The sequence below is a fragment of the Tasmannia lanceolata genome, unplaced genomic scaffold (assembly GCF_043159265.1).
Source record: "Tasmannia lanceolata isolate RefF3 unplaced genomic scaffold, GAP_Taslan_0.1 ptg000003l, whole genome shotgun sequence".
NCBI lineage: Eukaryota > Viridiplantae > Streptophyta > Magnoliopsida > Canellales > Winteraceae > Tasmannia > Tasmannia lanceolata.
Genome location: NW_027518680.1, coordinates 9723652 through 9736820, shown reverse-complemented (window position 1 = coordinate 9736820; position 13169 = coordinate 9723652). Strand labels below are relative to the sequence as shown.

The 13169-nt window shown below is 38.5% G+C and overlaps 1 pseudogene across 1 annotated transcript; it reads right to left on the bottom strand.

The window, feature by feature from the left end:
* Positions 1–2051: 2051 nt before the first annotated feature.
* On the bottom strand, positions 2052–11804 carry LOC143864918 (oligopeptide transporter 5-like; annotated as a pseudogene). The gene is made up of 7 exons (XR_013241381.1): positions 11638–11804; positions 5632–5980; positions 5409–5506; positions 4756–5331; positions 4401–4665; positions 3367–3549; positions 2052–2676 (listed from the first exon to the last, which is right to left on the bottom strand). The product of XR_013241381.1 is annotated as an oligopeptide transporter 5-like (transcript).
* Between the last annotated feature and the right edge of the window lie 1365 nt (positions 11805–13169).

Sequence of the window (13169 nt, the reverse complement as noted above, 5' to 3'; positions counted from 1 at the left end):
TCAGGGTGCTCTGTTCATGTATGCTTCAGGAGGGAATATTTTGATACGTTCCAAGAGACAAGGGCAGGTGCAGTGTCCTTGGGTGACGGGTCTACTTGTGACGTCACAGGAGTTGGGACAGTGAAGATCAAGATGTTTGATGGAGTGGTTCGTATTTTGGGTGGTGTGGCGTATGTCCCAAAGATGCGAAGGAATCTAGTGTCTCTTGGCCGGTTGGACTCCAGAGGTTGCAGGTTTTCAGCTGCAGGTGGAGCCATGAAAATCACACGTAGTTGTATGGTTCTGATGAAAGGAGATGAGTGTGGTGGATTATATCGTCTGGTCGAGGACACGGTGGCTAGTGTTCCTAAGATCTCGATGGCTAGTTGGAAACTGGGTAATTGTGTGCGCACACGTAGGGTCTCTTTCGCAGTTGGTGCAGAGACGAGTTTTCAGGTTGCAGGCGATGGTGAGAGGATGACAGTACCTACGTTGGGGAGGATGGATCGAGATCCCTCTCCAGGGTTGCCTGGGTGAGTCAACGGGTTGGCCGCTACACATGTGCATTGGCCTTGTTGATCGAATCGGGAGGAGTCAGAACCAAGGTGATTTGAGGGGGGTGTGTAACTGGTACTTTAGAAGGCCAATGGTGGTTTGTAGTGACAGCTGACCGGTGGCGACAACAGAAAATCTTCAGGTGGCTTGAAAATAAGCCAAGGTGGAGATTGTTGGAAAATTGCCTTATTTCCAGCTTTGTTTCTCAATTGCAGTGAGAATCGTTTGAGGCAAAAAGGAAAGCCATCATTTTAGGTTTTGGGGGAAAACCTAAATACTAAAAAGAGAGTGGGTTTTCTTGTGTGGAAAAATCAAGAGAGGGAAAGAGAGAAAAAGAAAAAAGAGAAGTGAAGAGAGAGGGACAAAGGGAGAAGAAGAAGAATATAGGGTTTTCTATTTGGGTTTTCTTCTTGGGGTATTCTCTTGGGTTTCTCTTGGGGTTTTCTCTTGGGTACTATCTTAGGTTTGAGAAGCAAGGAAAGGGTTGCGGGTTTGTGGGTTTGAGATTAATCCATTGTAATCCTTGTATATTGTTTTCCTCATAGTGGAATATCGTGTTTCTCGCCCGTGGAGTAGGCTTTGCCGAACCACGTAAAATCTTGGTGTTCATCTTGTGGCTTATTTGTTACTTTTATCTTTTCCATTTAATTTGTGCACGATCGGATTGGATTGCCCAGCAAATTTTCTCAACAAAACAAAATAAAATCTACCTAAAACACAAATGCTCCCTAGTTTTGCCTTTTACTCGGCCTCGGATTTTAGAAGAAGCTGGAGAGAGATTTATAACTGTAGGAGAGGCAAAGAGATAGTTGGTCCCAGATCGACCCTTCCTGCACCTCAAAGGTTGACGCTAAATTTTGATGTATCAAGCATGGGAACCCACGGCCTGCAGGTATTGGAGGTATCTCGAACAGTGTCACAAAGTGGGCTTTCTGAGGTCCAATAGGAACTGCGGATTCTAATGAAGCGGAGGGCCATTCGCCAGGGTATGAGGTCTTTACTGGATAGAGACATGTATAAGCTTATTGTGGATAAGATGAATCAAATGAATAAGACAAAATCTGCGGTGCGGCTTCTCTCTCGTACAACAGCCAGCCGCAAAATGCCATTCTATAAAAGTCCCTAGCAGATCCCTAATTTTATTAAGTATAAAAACTATAAGAAGAATACTAAACTGAAAGAGCCAGCTACAAGGGCGCCCTCATTGGACAATCTCACCAAAGTGCATTTATTAAATACCAAATAAAGATGGTAAGATTGTCCAAAGGAAGCGCCCTTGTAGCTGGTTTATCCAAGAGGGCCTTTCAGTTTAGCATTCTTTCAAACTATAAAATATAAAATTAACTATATATAAACTGAAATAGAACTCGGGTTGGGATCTTCCCCTTCAAACCTGAACCGAACAAAGGATGGGTCGGGTTTTCCAATTTGAAACCCGACCCACCCAGGACCCATTATATATTTTGGAACCTGACCCAAGGTTTTTCTAAGTTAGGTCGATGCTTGATGTCATCTCTTTAATAGAAAATGGGGCAGCCCTCAACCTCCACACCAGGTGCCGTGGGGCAGTGGGCTAGAGGGTAATGGTCGTTCAATTCTAATCCCCACCAATGTACGCCATTAATCTCGTTCACTTGAAGAGTAAAATACAGTACAAGTGCTGAAATAGCCACCCCAGCTTCAAGCCCTATGGATAGTATGTAATTGCGCTCCGACCACCACCCCTTTAAACTTTCTATACACAACAATGTTAAAGAATAAGCCCACTGCCCCCCAAGATAAGAAGTTTACTGCTGTAATAGGGGGCATAGAGGTAGTAGCACTTGATACGACGGGAAAATTGATGAGTTTGGTCCACTTCTTCTCAGGGAAGACATGCGAAAGCTTCCATACCATTGCAGGAGCGAGGAAGTCGAAGATAAAGAAAAAGTACATCTTCGAGTATGGGCCGTGAGGTGCAAATATACGTCCGGGCCCAAGGACGCCCCATATGATGGTTGAATCAAAGAGAGTGTTATACCCCACGCACGTCCAAGGGCTCCCCTCTGGCAACTTGGATGACTCACAGATATTCTTCACCGATGAAAGTATCCACCATGTAGTGACAAGATTAACAAATGATGTGATCACAGTGCCCACAACCTGCCTCGAGTGAAACAATTCACTAGTATGAGCCCAAAAATTTGACATGAATTGTGGTAGGTATAAATGATCATAAATGATTAAATAACACCATCTCATGCAATATTTTGGAACATAGATGCTGAAACAAGAGGTACTATATACATGGACCCAATATGAATTAAGACAAATCACACATTTGTCCAAAACCCACCCAATCTAATGATCTTAATGCTCGTCCATTCAAGAGGGAACAATTTTTTTTATTTTTTATTTTTATTTTTTAACTCTATAAAAGCAATGGGTTAGAATAGAACAGATATTGGGTGATCGACCCAATACCACTAATATTGGTTAATTAAAGATAATAATGCATATATAGAGACAAACATAGAATGAGATATAAAGATAAATTTTTAGAAGAGAATACTAATCCAGCTAAGTTGCCTAATGTAAACAACTAATCTACCACCCAATAATCCAACTGAAGATCTTATGAGATATCATCCATTTTAAACACGTTGGTCTACAATCAAAGGTAAATAAAGATAATAGGTGGATGGTCTAGATTATTAGGCTGGACCAATTTTAGGCGATGGGCCATCAAGGTTAGAGCTAAAAAGCTGAAGATGGTTTAGATGGATGAGGGTGGCTGGGTATGATTATACCAGTATTGATTCATAGATGTTTTCAAGAATAGATGAATATTACCTGAACAAAGAACATTGATCTTGGAGGAATCTTCATGTAGTGTCCGAGCTTGAAATCATTGAGAAAACTGTTAGCGTGCAACATGCTCATGTGGCTATAATCATTGTAAACCATGGCCGCAAAAGGTCTGCCAGGGTAGAGATACCCAATAATTAGGTTGTGAACATCCATAGGTATCGGAAACTGCATGCTCAAAAAGATCATAAAGTAAGTCAAACCATGGCTGGATAACTAGTAGTATTACTAGAAATTTTGAAGAAGGTGGGGTTATACATAAAATACTAGTACAAATCCAACAAGACTGTTTATGATTGCATCAGGAGGGTATTCTAAGGGACTTCCTAAGAAACTACTAATGCTTGACCAATCTAATGTAAATGAGCCAAGGCCAAGGCCATGGTAACCTGAGCCGAGTTGTTGCGCTGTGACCGAATTCTTCCATATCCAACAAATAAATGAGAGTGCAGTTAGAGAGGGGAAGAAATAGTTAGGGATGGTGTAATAAGCAAAGCTCGAGATGAAGACAATAAAAAGGAACTGAATTCTTGTAAGTTGTCCCTTGGGCCTCACTTCCTGCTGCTCATGCAATGCCCTATAGAATCAAAATCAACCAATCAAAATCAATTAATCAAGATATGGGTTAGCTACCAAAATGGACAGAGAGAGATACCTGAAGAAAGACACTTTAGGTAGGGTTGAAGGCCACCACATGTAAGGTGAGTCAACGAGGTAATGCATTAGTACACCAGCAAATCCATATCCCATTAGCTATAACACATCACGAAGCTGCCCTTTGAAATGAAAGTACCCTTTCATTTAAGAACCCTTTCATTTAAAATAAATCTCTTGAATAATCAACATGCCTAACTGTCCTTCCAATGGAAATACCATTTCACAAAAAAGAAGGGTCTCTTAGAAAAAAAGAACTCATTTTTTCAATTTTAAAAAATAAAATATTTTGAAAATATCCAACAACATATGCCAGTATCATTCCTCAATTCCTCTCAGTTTAATGACTTGTATAAGTTTCTTACCATACCAGTTGTAGCTGAGATTACAGAGGCGGGAATGGCCAAAAATAGGCCCATAGCGCATGCCAGTAGAACTCCCCATGGAGGTAGCTGGAGTTGTTTTCTAAAATAACTACAACCGAAAATTGACAAAACAATAGTGGAAACCAAGATAATGCAGAACCACCATTGTGGAACAGGGTCATAGCGTCTCATCAGCCTGTTATGAATATCACCACCTGTTCGAGATCGGCCTTGCCAGGCTTCTTTCAACTGACACCAAAGTGTTCTAGAATAAAAATAAGGACCACATAATGTACAATCAGAAAGTATGTTGCTTCTGAAGGGGCAAAAAAACATGGGGAAGACAGAGCTTTACCTCCCATAGAAGAGAGCAAAATGAGTCAGTGTGGCACTCATAGATGCAAATTTCAATCCGTAACCATACGTATAGAACGTGCCGAGATTAATCTGTGAGTAATTATCATACCCTTGTTGATCAAAACTGAAGCTGTTCTTGTCTAAAACCCGTGAAATGTTATATCTTCGCCCATTATCGTCGAATATATCTGAACTGAAAATAGGGAATCGCTTGGAGTTGTATGAATTAGTCCAATAAGTAATGGAGGTTATTACGTAAAATACTAGTACAAATCCAACAAGACTGTTTATAATTGCATCAGGAGGGTATTCTAAGGGACTTCCTAAGAAACTACTAATGTTTGACCAATCTAATGTAAATGAGCCAAGGCCACGACCATGGTAACCTGAGCCGAGTTGTTGCGCTGTGACCGAATTCTTCCATATCCAACAAATAAATGAGAGTGCGGTTAGAGAGGGGAAGAAATAGTTAGGGATGATGTAATAAGCAAAGCTCGAGATGAAGACAATAAAAGGGAACTGAATTCTTGTAAGTTGTCCCTTGGGCCTCACTTCCTACTGCTCATGTAATGCCCTAAATCAATCAATCAATCAATTAATCAAGATATGGGTTAGCTACCAAAATGGACAAAGAGAGAGTGAGAGAGTGACCTGAAGAAAGACACCGTAGGTAGGGTTGAAGGCCACCACATGTAAGGTGAGTCAACGACGTAACGCATAAGTACACCAGCAAATCCATATCCCACCAGCTATAACACATGTTCATCAAATAAATGTATTATTTTAATAAACATGAAAACAAATTTAAGGATTCCAGTTTCATTGGTTCCTTTTTACCCAGAAAGCTTCAACTCTGTCTTAATCCATGTTTTACCTCGGATGTAAGAGTCAAGAGCATGACGGCCAACATGTTCATTCTCCTATGATAAAAAACTTTTACCAACGTATAAGTCAGCGTTGCAAGAGCCCCAACTGCCGACCCTACAAAGATGGAGATCAAAACATGCTCTTTTATGTTGAAAGGGCCCGGATTCATGGAAAAAGTCCATTTTGTCCCAAAAATTCTTATGGGTCGAGTTGGTAATGTTGCAGCCATCAGTTTTCCTAATGGTAGAGCTAAGATTTGGACGAATACGAATGGAACACTAACTGGGTTTCGACGATAATTGGAGAAATTCTTTAAGAAAGATAGTAAAGCAGAGCTCGTGGCTCCTAAAACCCAGGTTCAAAATGTTAAAGCTGGCAGTGCTGGGTCATCAGTGACTGAACAGTAAGCCTTACTTGCTCGATTGGAGAATCATTAATTTCTTCTGAAAAAAAATACAAACGTTAAAAATTTAGTACGGCATAACAAGCGATTTTATCAAAATAATAATAATAATAATAACCATAATAATAATAATAACAGGCTAGAATAAAGTCGCTGATCTATCCAGCTATAACCACACGATTTGAACTAATGCTACCCAAGAGTGGTGCAGATGGCCTGGTTAACAGAAATAATTAGTAATGAACGATTCACATTCAACAGGAGCTGATTCCCATATAAAATACTATCCATAAAAGAACAATTTTTTTATGGATCATTTCAAGCATAGTAGGAGCTGTTTTCGACAGCAAAACTTGAGACCTACTCGCAGCAAAGTTTTGTACAAAATGCTACCAAAAGAGCAGCAATAAATCTCAAATTATCCAGAATGATATTAGAAAACTCATTACAAAATAGACACCTATAGGGTAAAATCCACGGAACAAGTACCGATAACCTCCTAAACATATAACTATAGAAGTGAAATTCAAACAAAATGAATCTTTTGTGTTTGCTGTCTGAGGCGTTAATTTACCTACTAGTGAGAAAATCCAGTTATATTGGGTATTTGAGAGATCCAGCACTATTTTGGGGGCAACGTGTCTATAAACTTGCAATCTAAAAATTGTGAAGAGCTTACTCTTCTTTCGTGTTAGTGTTCTCAGACTAAAAAGGGAGAATAACAATAAAAAACGAAAAAGAAAAAGAAAACAGGTAGCTAGACGATTTCAATCATTCGATTGAGTGGCACCCAATGAATGTAATGGCATCAAATTACAAATGATGACCACCCAAATAATTGCTATTGTAGAATATAATCGGGGAGAAAGGAACCTTTCCATAATTAGATGTCTCCATGAGATAGATCTTTTTTGTAAAATCCATAGAAAATCTTTTGTCTTTTTGTGATACAAAGAGGAAGAACTAAACACTTTAGCTTCCATTTTCTTTTTATTGACAGCAAGTGAAACGCGCTTAATTTGGAAAGTAATAAATGTAGAGATTTCCAAATCTATATAGATATGTTCTAATCCACCTTATTTGTTACAAATGGTCATTAATTAATTTCCAAAAATATATCTATTACTAGGGATTTGCTAGGGACCATCACAGAAGGCATTTCACTGGCGGGCTGTTGCATGAGAGAGCAGCCACATATGCTCAGATTTTGTCTTATTCATTTAATTCATTTGAGGTGGCTGCTCTCTCATGCAACAGCCCTCCCGCGAAATGCCTTCTGCTATGGTCCCTAGGAAATCCCCTATTTCCATATAGTATATACCAAGAAAGAATGTCAAGGTTCTTTTTTGTCGGTTTTTCCTACGTCAAAAATTGAGAGAATTTTTCGTTTCTATCAAATTTTACGCACAAAAAAATTTAAATATTCCTTCTGTGTTTCTGTATGCATGCACCGGCCATCTGCCTTCGCTTACAGGTGTCTACTTTTCTCGGTTTGATTTGCTTTGTTTTTTTTTTTTCCAGGTTGGCAGAGTATGGATCCCATCACTAATGCCAATGAGAAGGTATAGAACATAAGCATTCCTCTTACAGTCATGCAATCCTTCACTCTTGGATGTTATTGCTTTTTGGAAATTTATTTTAACCACACACCATGAGTCCATGATCGTCTCAAAGTGGCCGTTGGTATGAGGGAGACCTTTATGAAATTAGTGGAAGCATGGTATTACTATGTAAGCTATTTTTCAACAGTAATTGGTTTGAATAGAGCAATTTGGCAAGGTTAAGTTCTAATGTGCCCAGAACTGGAAAAACTATAATTTGGCCTATAGTGACTGTGCTGACTGACTGTAATGGTGGGCATTTTCTGATGAGATTTGGTATCTCAAAAAAATCATTGTTTTGGACGGAAGCATGGGCAGTTTGGTTTTTGTAGGATTTCAAATTGGACTTATTTGGCAGTTCAAAATTGGACTTATTTGGCAGTTCAAAGAGCTGCTTCTAAATCTAACCATGATGTTATTCTTCATTGATGTTACAATGTTTTCTTTCTTTATTATGCATTGGTCAGTGTTTTTTTTTCTTTATTACTAATTGGTCTGTTTCCAGCTGTTTAGAAGTGATGTACAATAGTCTGAATCGTCTTGATGCTGTTGTTTCATTGTTTATGTCTTATTCCCTACTTAATAAGAAACAGAGAAACATTAGTAGAACATGAATGTTTTCACTGTTTAGGACATGAATTTGCCATCATCCTTTTCTCTTCTTCTTTTTGTCTTTTGTTTTCTGTTTCTTTTAATTTTAAATCCAACTGCTATCCCATGTTTCATACTTATTTATGTGTTTTTATAGACCTTCGGATGATTTTTGTGGTTCTACATTTCTGCTCTAATTTTATACGTGTGATGTGCTATGTATATTCGGTTGAGCTTACAGGTAGCTAGCAATATACATGTGCTATGTATAGAGAGTGCTATGTATATTTTGTTAAGCTTGCAGGTAACAATATGCATGTGCTATGTATAGAGACTTTTGTGTAGTTTACATGAAATCATGTTTGCAAATGATAAATCCATCTGCCACACTCTCTTTAATTTTTTATTCCATTAATTTAGTTGGATTTTTAATGGATATTATTGATAGGGAGTTGGAATATCACACCATCTACTATATAGACAATCTTATCTCTATCTCTGTCATGAATTCAACCTCAGTTTTTTTCTGTATGCTTTTAAGAGGAAATTCTACTATGCTTATCTCCTTTTTTGCATAAGAAAGGTTTGATCTGCATATTACTCTGACTTCCATCAAGTATTATACCCATTTTCTATCATCTTCATCCCAACACAAGGTCTCTCCAAGATTATTGTAATTTTCATTGAACTCTTCATCATTTTCCTGATGTTTCTTTAGTCAAACAGTTATGAGCTGAGTTTGCCACCTCTACTTATATGTTCACAACCCAGAGTTTTCATGTGGCCTTGGTCCTTTTTTCATGCAATTTTTGCATCTAAGTGTTTGTGCAAAATTCCAAATGACCTTGATTTGAACCTATGAATGATTAATTCTTTTTTTTATTATATCCTATTTATTTATAAACATGAAAGCGTTTTCTATGATCTGTTCATTATAAGCAAACCCGCCTAAGCCAAACTGTTTTTTAGAATATGCATTTCACCTGTATGGTAAAATGCCTATGCAGATTTAGTTTTTACTCTATTATTTGCAAGCATATAAAATGCCTATAATAGATTTAGCTTTTATTCTATTATATCCAAACTTATGGACTACATGTGACTCTATCACTTTTTATTTGAAAATTTTCTATCTACTTTCCTTCAAACAAACTTACACATTTTTTTTTTTTTGCAATTTCTCTGCATTTCAAATCACTTTTTAGAGAGAGAGAGAGATTTTTTCCCAATTTCTCTGCATTTAAAATAGCTTTTTAAAGAAGCATCACAAGAATAAAGAGAATCTCTCGGATATACACCAATTGTTTTATTTCTCCTATGCCTCTTAGTAACAATCACCCAATGAGAGGTTAAAGCTCTTTGATTTAGTTGATTATTCCGTCTCTCTTATTCCTCTTAGTAAAAATGAACCAATGACATTCTAAAGCTCTATGAGTTAGTTGGTTCTATTTTTTCTACTTTGGTACTTTGGACACTGACAACAGCTTTTGGATTGACCATAGTAATTATGAAAGGAACCCACAGCATGCTTCAAATCCTCCTCTTTACATGTATTTCTTTATTACATTTTTCTTCTATAATATTTCCTTTCTGTGCCGATTTCCTTAAATTTTGAGGCTTTGGGTTTAATTAAAGCTTCCTTCATTTTAGAATTTCAGTAACTTTTTTAATCTTGAATCATAAAGAAGTGGGAAAACACCAATTGTTGTAGAAGAAACCAGTTATTTACTTATTTTAGCTATTTAAGTGGGCACCTCATTGTTTACATGGTGCAATGCTATTAGTTTATTTCAAATACTTGGAAATTTAGATATGGTATGAAATGCTAATTCCATAGTCATACCAATTATCAACCTTCTTTCACATGAAAGCATTTTCTATCATCTGCTAATATGAAGTTTTATTTGATTCTCTCCTCCTTAGTTTATAAACATTGAAGCATTTTCTATGATATCTTCATTATAAGAAAACCTTCCTGACCCAAACTATTTTTAAAATTATGCATTTGACTTGTATGATAAAATCCCTATAACACATTGTGGGACCTGCGCCGCGGCCCGATCGAGCGACGTTCCAATCAGATCTCGCAAAGGGGAAATTTTAAGCGGTGAGCTGCTCTCGTTTTCCTCTCCCAAACACCCGTCGTCGATCAATCTTCCCGCATCTCGCGTTGCTTTTATGTTTATGGTGTTATTTTTACCTTTTTTTGCGTAATTTCGTATTTCCCATGAAATCGAGGTCAAAGACCCGGATTTTACAAAAAAATAGACTAGAGTCACCACCTGAGTTAGGGCCCAAGACCCATGAATGGCTATGCGCATAATGTCCGTGTCTCCTTAGATGGGATTCGTTGTCTAGTTACGGGAACGGAAGGTGTTAGGCACTGTCCCTGCGCGGTTAAGACCGGTCTCGTGAACTTGAGCCTTATTTGCGACAAATATTAGCTATGTTTCCTTCAATTAATTTTCGCTTAAAAACCCAAGATGGCAATAGTTTATCTGTATCTCAACCCACAAGTCTCAGAAATTGTGACACACATGGCACCCATAGATTTCCATATCTTTCCATTATTCTAATTAACCAAAGCGACACAGAGAGTATAGAAAGGATTTTTCTTATTAATGAAAATGAAAGTACATTGGGATTTGCTAGCGTCCATCGCAGAAGGCATTCTGCGGATGGTCTGTTATATGTGACAGCAGCCACCTTGTGAATGAAGACAAAATGTGCCGAAAAGTGAGCCTGTGTGGCTACTGTCACAAGCAACAGACCATCCGCAAAATGCCTTCTGCGATTGACACTGGCAAATCCCAAGTACAATTGTATACAATCAGAAACAATCTAGAAAGAAAGTAAATCGAACACTGGCAAATCCCATGCGTTCCCCAAAAGATTCCATAAGAAAGAAAATCTAGGAAAGTAAAGAAGACAAGATAAGTTTGTGCAAATATCAAAAACCTGATAGTGTTAATATCAATAACCAACCGCTAATATCTGCACTACGATATTTTAAGGGTGGATTTATCACTCCCCTATTTTAAAAAATGAAACTAATGGCTTTGTCGTACACTTATCTATTTGAATGTTGATATTTTATTACTTGAAAAGTTCTCACAAACTAGCTAAGAGGAATGAAAAAAGACAATCCGAGCTTGTGCAATTATCTAAATCGTGATAGCGCCAATATCACCGGACAGGAGTGCTGATGGGGTCACTGGTCACTGGTCACTACCCTATTTTGATAGTTGCACTAAACTCATTTTTCTCTTATATTAAAACAACCATGAAAGATTATATCACAGTTCTACCCCCAAAAAAAAAGCTCTAAGAAACTAATTAAAACCGAAAAGACATGATGATCTTGTGCAATTGTTAAAATGTGGTAGTGTTAATATCGTAAAATGGAAGATAACATCACCTAGAGTGGGCAAGGACGATTGCGATTGCCGTGTGTGTTCCGACATTTCTGTGCTCCTTCTTCTTCTTCTTCACAAACCCTAGAGAAAGAGCTCTTTGTTTTCCCCCTTTTGCAGCCCATTTCCCCCAAAACGTGAGAGCCCCTTCTTCTTCCTTCTTCTTTGCCATTTATATCAAACTGCCATTTCTATCATATCAAGCCTAGTTTTCTTCCTTCGTCTTTGCCATTTATATCAGAGAAATCATCTTAAGAGAAGTCTAGGGGTGCAACTCGAGTAGGGTTCAACCCGAAAAAAGGTCAGGTCGGGTCCGGTTCCGGTTCAGGTTCAGGTTGAGTTTCCCAACCGGGTTGAGTTAGGGTCGGGTCAGGGTCGGGGTCGGGTTGAGGGGTTTGGCAACCCGACCGGAGTGAAACCCGGCATTTTTTTATTTAAGTAAGCTTAAAAGTCAGGTTGGGTCGGGTTGAACTAGGGTCAGGTCGGATTCGAGTTGGAAAAATGGGTTCCCCGGGTCGGGTTGAACCTCATCGGGTTGGAAAAATGGGTTCCTTGGGTCGGGTTAGGTTGGGTTGGAAAATGGGTTCCTCCTGCCCCGAGTTGCACCCTTAACTCCCAAAGTCTGAGCGACACATGAAAATTTCGAGATTAGTTAAACAAACATGAGTACCACTTACATTTGGGGGATTTCAAATTGGTCCAAGTCTTAAATTGATTTACAAATTATCTAACATTTAGGGTTTCATTGGCAAACTCAAGGAAGTAAATGGCTTTTCAAAAAGAAAATAAAACCCCCTTTAGGCCACATTTGGATACCAGCAAGATTTAGATTTAGATTTAGTTGATATTTTTAACTGGATCAGATCCTTAGATTTCCAAATCAGCTACAACAGTGCAAAAGTTTCCAATTTTCAAATCTTTTCTGCGAGACATTATTTGGAAATCAATATTTGTGGCAACTTCCGTCACCATCGCTGCTCGTCGACGTTGCTCCGGCAGCAGCGAGACCTCCCTCGCTCCCTCTCTCTCTTAAAACATGATCATGAAGATGATTGATGTGTTTTGTATTCAAAACTCAAATCCAAATCAAAATACAAACGCATGAGGTATCCAAACGGGCCCTTAAGGTGTTTGAAAATTCATTTTGATGTTGTAAAAGGTGGGTGCAATTATCAATTCAAGGACTCTTTGGATTGCAACAGTTTTTGGATTGCAACAGTTTTATGGAAAATTTTAGAAAGAAAATACTTTCCAGGAGAGAAGTTTTTCTTACAATTGTAATGTTCCTTTTTCGGGACATTGATCGAGTGTTGTGGATCGAATGGCAGTGCATGGATTGGGCCATGTGGGGCCCCTTTTTTTGTGTCTGGGCATCATTCGAGGGGCCTAATCAGGGGGAGTTGGCCCACTTGTGGGGACATTTGAGTGGGAGTCCCTCGTTAGGGCATGGGACCATCTAGCATCCAAAGGGGCCATGAGATGACCATCTTTTTCACTATTTCTCTATGTGAATGGCCTTCCATTTTTGTAATTAACT